This window comes from Rhinatrema bivittatum, chromosome 1, assembly GCF_901001135.1.
Source record: "Rhinatrema bivittatum chromosome 1, aRhiBiv1.1, whole genome shotgun sequence".
In the NCBI taxonomy this organism is placed as follows: Eukaryota; Metazoa; Chordata; class Amphibia; order Gymnophiona; family Rhinatrematidae; genus Rhinatrema; species Rhinatrema bivittatum.
Genome location: NC_042615.1, coordinates 723,486,088 through 723,493,582, shown reverse-complemented (window position 1 = coordinate 723,493,582; position 7,495 = coordinate 723,486,088). Strand labels below are relative to the sequence as shown.

The 7,495-nt window shown below is 44.4% G+C and overlaps 1 non-coding gene and 1 pseudogene across 1 annotated transcript; both read right to left on the bottom strand.

The window, feature by feature from the left end:
• Positions 1 to 1,865: 1,865 nt before the first annotated feature.
• LOC115082743 lies at positions 1,866 to 2,013 on the bottom strand (annotated as a pseudogene).
• Positions 2,014 to 4,605: 2,592 nt separating this feature from the next.
• On the bottom strand, positions 4,606 to 4,769 carry LOC115082742. Its single transcript, XR_003854247.1, has one exon. It is a non-coding gene; the product is annotated as a U1 spliceosomal RNA (small nuclear RNA).
• Positions 4,770 to 7,495: the final 2,726 nt, after the last annotated feature.

Below are 7,495 nucleotides of genomic sequence, written 5' to 3'. Positions count from 1 at the left end.
CTAGGTCGTCAGTTAGAAAATCCAGCTATCTGCGACCTTTCTTTCAGAAATTAAAGGGATGGGGAAATCCAGCAGCAAGCTTCTTGGTAAAGCGTGTTATGGGAGGTTAGCAAAGGTAACGGGGGTAGGGGTGGGGGTAGATAAAAGGTGCCTGATCAGATACAACGACTTGGATCAGCATTGCTGAAGTGTTAGTGGAGGTATGCTGGTCAGGATATTAAGTGTTATTATTTAGGGCGGCCTTCTCGCTCGCTTTTTTAAGGGCACTGAGAATAAGTGAACTGGTGGCAAGTTCAAAAGCTAACAAACAAGGGGCGGGATTGATGGTTAGCCAGGTGCACGTGCGGGATGAGACCGTTTCGGTGTGTGTCAAAAACAGACCAGAAAGGCAGAGGACAGTTTCTCAGGCTAGTTCAAGTCAGGCAGGCAATAGTTCGCCTGGTGAGAACCGTACAAGCATATTTGCAAGTGCATCCCAGGATTGGAGGTTCCTTTTTAGTACATGCGGACTGAATTACGTTAACAAGTTTTCAGTTCACGAAGGTTCTCAAGTTAGTGGTTGGTAGGTCGGGATGGGATACTGATGTGTATAGTTTGCATTCATTTCACATCGGAGCGGTGACGACAGCGGCGGAATGCGGATGGTCGGAGGGAGAGATAAAAACTATTGGCAGGTGGAAGTCAAAAGACTATCAATATTATGTCCGCAAATAAGGTGTGAGGGGAAGAGTGGTGGAGTTGACTCTGTTTTCTTCCTCTACAGAATGTGGAGGGGTGAATCGTCAGCAGGAATGTGCTTGGGTTGTGGGCCATTCATTCATTCATTGGGCTCAAAGGAGAGTGATTCACAGACCTTATGGGGAGCATTTGTATTTGGATAGGTTGAGTTGGAGGGTTCAATGGTTGGGTAAAAAGGGGCATGCGATGGTCTGAGGTCTTGTCTTTTTTGCAAGAGTGAGTAGAGGTCTTGGGGGTGCCGGTCATGATACTGGTACATTTGGGGGGGGAATGATATAGGGAAAGGCACATGTAGGGAACTTATCGCTAACATGAGAAAGGATTTGTCGCGAATAGCGGTACTGTGGCTTAGTGTAATAGTGGGATGGTCAGATGTAATAGTTCGATGGAAACACAGAGAGGAGCCAATCTGGAAGCAGGGGGTGAAAAAATTAAACAGGCAAATAGGACGGTGGGTAGAGAAGCAAGGAGGCTTCTAGGTTCGACATGAATGGTCTTGGGAGAAGAATAAGGGATTATTCAGAGGGGATGGGGTGCATCTGTTGGATGTAGGGATAGACCTCTTTAACGACTTGAAGGAAGGACTGGAAAAAGCAATTGCTGCAGTGTGAAGGGCCGCAGTGGGGGAACAAGGGTGACAGTCACCCTTGTTTGTGGAGGAAACCCGAGCCCAAACTGTGTTTGTGTTGATAATGCATTGTTAAAAGGACATTTGGGGGGGGGGGGGGTAGTCCCGTGTAACTGGGGGCAGGCCTGCTACACAGGGCAGCCAACGAGCAAGGGGCTAAGCTCAAGGCCAGAGCTTACTCTGGCTGGGAGGAGGCGGGGTAAGCAAGGGGGGGGGGAATTATTCCTTATGCCTTACTGCTGGGATGTGGTGTGATAAGGAGGAAGATACGGATCAAGATGGGGGGGGGGGGGGGGGGGAGTATGATATATTTGTTAATTTGATATTAATAAACTGCAGCTTTTTATAATGCCAAAAGTTGTTGCCTTTGATGGGGGTGAGGAAGAAGAGCCAAGCGCAGATCTGACTCCCTGAATTACAGGAGACAAAGGTTTCTAGTACTTCACCTAACACCAATAACGTTAATGCATATTTTTTCTATTTTTTATAACCAAAATATCAGGGGAAAGCGCGAACGCAGTCCCCCACTACCAGAAATTATGGAGTCGAGTTTCCCGCATTTGGGGAAATCGCAGGGGTCAGCACATCCGAAGTGCAATGGATGAGCCTCATCCTGGGCGAACCTTTTTTTACCTTTTTATAAATTTTTATTAATAAATACAAAATTTGTACAATCACTAGAAATGCATACTTTCCAAGCCATCCATCATTGTAACAAGACATAACAGTTGCAAAAATGTTACAAAGTACCTGAAACACTGTTTCCTTCAAACATAACAAACCTAAACAAGAGCCTTTGAACATTTCCATGTATCCATCTCATGACTACAGGAAAGACCAAAGTCAGTTGTGAAAATGTTACACTTTTGACCCCAAATTAGTGTACGTGGGAACTTAGTCTCCTGGAGTTTTGTATACAAGTTCCGGGGAAGTTGCCAAGCATCCTAACCACCGCTAAAACTTGCAGAGTCACTACAAAATTGAATCTTAAATTACCTAAGCAGAGGGCTGGATTACTTTTTGGCCGACTGCCACTGCAATACAATATCAGTCCATGCAGTATCCTTCTGTCGTAGGTAGTCTTGTAACATATAATATTTTACAACCATTGTTGCCATCCGATACACATCTTCTGTTTCCATATGTACACTGTCCCGGTACCAAAGGCTCCTTGCTCTCCAAATGGCTTCTTTGATACAGCTCACGATGATCCAAACTTTCTTGTTTGGACGTAGCTTTAGTTTCCTTTTGGCCCATGTAAAACCATAAAGAATCATCTCCGTTGGGCAGGTCCCTGGCTGTAGAGCGGAGATCCATCTACTCGCTCGCTGCCAGAGGCCTTGCGCTCTTGTGCACATCCAAAAGACGTGTTGAGTGGACTCCTCCTCCCAACAGTCATTTTGTATGCACATATTGCTTCCTTTTTTCCGTATTTTGAAAACAAAGCTTCTGGTTGGCAGGCACTCATGAACGATACTCCAATTTAGATCTTGGTGAGAATTGAACAAGTCTTTGTTGTTCACATTCCTCCAGACCGCTCTGCTATGTTTTTCGTCGAATTTGCCAACTGGCCATACATATGTTTTACCTGTCCCTATTGCCTCTTCAATTTTAACGCTGTTTAGGATGCTTAAGGGCACAGCGTGCACATTGAACATTTTAATCTTCTTTTTGGCAAACTCATAATGAAAAGGGGCTGACTCTGAATGCGGAACATTTCTGTTGTGTTGAAACTTCCAGATTCTACTAACAAAAAAATTCATATAGAAAGCACAAAAATATGTCCAAGGTCAGGTTTCTTTTGTCTCCCATTTTGCACCAAACACAACATTTGCTAGAAATCTGCTAAGGAGTTTACCTTCGATACCTGGGACACCTTTGCCTCCACAGTCTGCTGTTCTCAACATAATCTCTCTTTTTAATTTCTCCTCTTTAGCTCCCCAGATGTAAGTAAAAATCATTTTTGTTATTTGTTTTACAATTTGCTTATATGCTGGAAATACTCCCGCCACCATTAACAAAATCCCTATAAACACAGTCCTGATTACCAAAATTTTCCCTGGAATAGACAGTTTCCTTAAGCTCCAAATATTAATTGTTCTTTCTAGTTGATGTTGTTGCGAGCGCGTCCTCCACGCTGCTGATGACCAGAGGGCTGGGAGGCCTTTCGGATCCTGCTGCGAGCGCAAGGAGCATGGTCGCCTCTAGAGCAGGTGTAGTGAGCCCTTGGGCCACGGCGAGACTCAGGGAGGAGCCCCAAGCCACACCATGGGAGGTGAGCCGGTGCAAGCATGGAGGGGTAGGCGAGGCAAGGCTGAAGCAAGGACTAGGGAGCAAAGTCTGACCCTCAACCGGACCTGCACGCCCTCGGCAACCAACAACGCAATGTTGATTGATGAACGGTCCTCCGACTGTTCCAAGCCCTTTCGGACCTGCCGCTGGGTAACGGCATTGGGCAGCAGGCCGGACAGAGGACGAGGGCTGAAGCGAAGACATCATAGATGAGGGCTGGGAAGGAAGACATAGGCACTGTCCCTCAGGGCGCCCTACTCAGCCCACCGACACAGGTGGACCCAATGGGCTGGTCACGGACCACCCTTGGAACACAGAAGACATCACAGACGAGGGCTGCAGTGGAGATGTCACAGACAAGGGCTAAAGCGGAGACGTCACAGACGAGGGTTGAAGAGGAGGAAGGAAGACATTGGCACTGTCCCTCAGGGCGCCCTACTCTGCCAGTACCACTGGTCAGGTCACGGACCACCCTGTCGTACACCCGCAGGAGCGGGACTAGCGCAGGAAAGGTAAAGCGCTGCACAAGCAGTCTGAAGAGGGTTACTGCACTCCTGGCAGTCTGAGGCGGGATACTGCACTCCTGGCAGTCTCAGGCAGGCTGGAACATCAGGAACTGGAACAGGAACAAACATCTAGGAATATCTGGAACCAACATCAAGGAAACAGGCAGAGACAGAGGACAGGGAGCCGTCAAGACAGGCAAGACCACAGAGGACCTGGATTGATGAAGCACAGCCAACTGTGAGACTCAAAAGACCACAGAGGACCTGGATTGATGAAGCACAGCCAACTGTGAGACTCAATCCAAAGGCAAACAGGAACTGAAGAGAAAGTCCTTTTATACTGCTGTATGCAGGCGACTACAGGAGACAAAGGTTTCTAGTACTTCACCTAACACCAATAACATTAAGGCATATTTTTTCTATTTTTTATAACCAAAATATCAGGGGAAAGCGCGAACGCAGTCCCCCACTACCAGAAATTATGCAGTCGAGTTTCCCGCATTTGGGGAAATCGCAGGGGTCAGCACATCCGAAGTGCAATGGATGAGCCTCATCCTGGGAGAACCACCTTCCTGATCATGGTATCTCCCCTGCCAGGTAAGTATGAATTGTCTTAGAAAAGCCTACCACATCCTCTTTCAGCCAGCACTGTACACACAGGGGAGGTAATTCATTGCCTGCTAAAAAACAACTTATTCAAAGGAGACAATCAGTTACAGTTGTGCTTTTGTTTTTTAGAAATAATTTAAAGAGCACCTAACAATTAAACCATACTCTATATAAAGTAACGTCATTTCCCAGAATACTGTGCATGTTTAATATTTGCATATGATGACATGCCTTTAGAATGACACTCATCTTCCATTTCTTTGTAGGCAGTTGATATTTTATATAAAAGCTGACTCTGGCTAATGATAGCTCTGTATGCCTTGTTTTTATGAATTTGAATTGTGTAGCACGTCTGATAACGGACTAATTATAGTTCATTATTTCATGCTGTTGCCTTGCAGAATATCCCTCTGGGGAGCGGAGGAACGTAATCTCCAGCAATTGGTTGTAGTAGCGTGGTTGTGTGGGGGTGGGGACATCGCCTCTCAGGAAGCTGTGGGAGAGTTAATCATCTGAAATCTTTTTCAGTTCTCAACCCTTAGGAGAATTCAGATATACCGTTCAAGATGCTTTGCACATTTGTTTTCATACGTCCTGTCGTTCCATCTGCATACAGATGGTATTGCGTTCTGAATACTTACATTGTAACCTGTGTAAAGTTTCAAAACCAAAAATTAAGATTTTAAAGTGACAAAAATAAATTGCATGACCTATTTTTTGTCCTGAAAATACATAATGATTTGTGACAAGATATGAAGCTTCAATATTAGTAATTAAAGGGCAATTTGATTGGCAAGTTCTGGAAACTAGTACATTATTTTTCCTTATTTTTGAGTTCGTGGTCCTAATCCAGTTTTGTGAGTCATAGCGGAAGTATTCATATCGCAGCTCTTCTCATTCCTATAGATTTCTGAATACTGTTGCACACTGGCACTGAATTCTGACAAGAACACGGATGACACTCTAAAAGGATGCTGATACAACCACATGACCTTGTGCTGTATTGTCCGCTCAGGGAAATTAAGCGCTTATCTAAAAAAGTTTCCCTTGCACCTGGAATACTAAGATGGCTTCTGTGAAACGTTTAGTTCTTTTCAGGTATTACCTAAAAGGGGGGGGGGGGAGGAGTAGTGTTGGAGGGAGGGAGGGAGGGAGACCCTGACCTCACCACCATACTTTGGAACTTCCTTTCACTGAAGTGCATCAGAATCATCCCAGGAGCAACAAAGACCAGAAGGGATAGTTTATACTCAAGTTCTTCCTCTTCGCAGCCTAAAATAGGCTGTGCTGGGAATAGTGGGAGCCCTCACTGTCCTACAACGGAACTCTACTCCTGCTAATTAGTGCCAAGAGGTGAAAAAAGGTTTGGACAACATGTCACACTGGTCTTACGGATACCAACACAGCCATCTAACAAGCTGTTCTGCAGAACAGCTTGTTAGATGGCTAACAGCTAAGGATGCTATGGAATCTGTGAACAGCCTACCTGAAGCCAAGTGTCCCATAATGTGAAAGAATATCGCATCCAATCCAGGAAGCTGACTAAGACAGACAGTGAATGGATGGCTATACAGGGCTGCCTGCCCATAAAGGCTTTCATGGAGGCAAGGGGCCTCTGCAGCTACAAGCACTGCTGGAGGGGATACAGAGCAGACAAGACAAACCTTCATCTGATCTGGCAGTGCCCTTTTGCAAGTACTTAAGATGGATAAATTCAGAGACCATCTTCAAAAGAAATACAAAACTCACCAGTCAATAATTTGCAAAAATCAGATGAAAACATATAGCCATTATGCATTAGAAAATTTAAAGAAATTAACTGATTTTATTTTTCAAGTTTATCCTAATCATACATTTTTTGTTAACTCATAACCAGAAGTCATAGATGAAATTGCATTATACCACTCTTTAAAGAGAATCTGAATCAGCAGTTTAAAATGCATCAAAATAACTCAGGACAAATGTTAAAGCTATAGCACACCACTTTTTAATTATTTCAGTTTAATCAAGGTTTTGAAAGGAAGACCAAAGAAGACTAAATTCCAGGCATTCAACTTTCAATAACTGATATGATAAAATTTAAAACTTTTCCATAACTTTTGCATTGGCTTGTAATATCAAAACATATGTATATAGTTATCTAACATCTAATATCCCATCAGAATCTATATTAAGAATTCACCAAATTTAAAGATCCTAGAAAGAATGAGACAAGCCCTATGGAAAAATATCTAGGATGACTATAGAGAAGTCTGCAGGATCAAGTGTTCACACAGACAGGCCGATAGATCAGTAATGGTGTGATGATGTTGAACCCAATGTGTGACTAGAGGTTCGTCCATCCTGAGTAGACGGATGTTCGAGCAGTGTTCTATGATTCGGGTCTTAACCATCCTAGATGTCTTACCCACGTACAGTAAAGGGCAGGGGCATTGGATGACATAAACCACGCCCCTCGTAATGCAATCCGACCTGTTTCGAAGTTGGTGAAAGAATCCAGTGTCAGGATGAGTAAAGGAATTTGACAGGGTGGTGTGACTACATACTGAGCAATGCCCACAAGGACCATGCTGGCCAGCTTCACTCTCCCTCATTTGTCTATTAAAATTTGCATGAACTAACTGATCCCGGAGATTGTTGCCTCTCCGAAATGTGAACCGCAATGGTCCCTGAAAAAGCGATGAAAGGGATAGATTCTCCCAATGTCTCCGGATCATAGCTA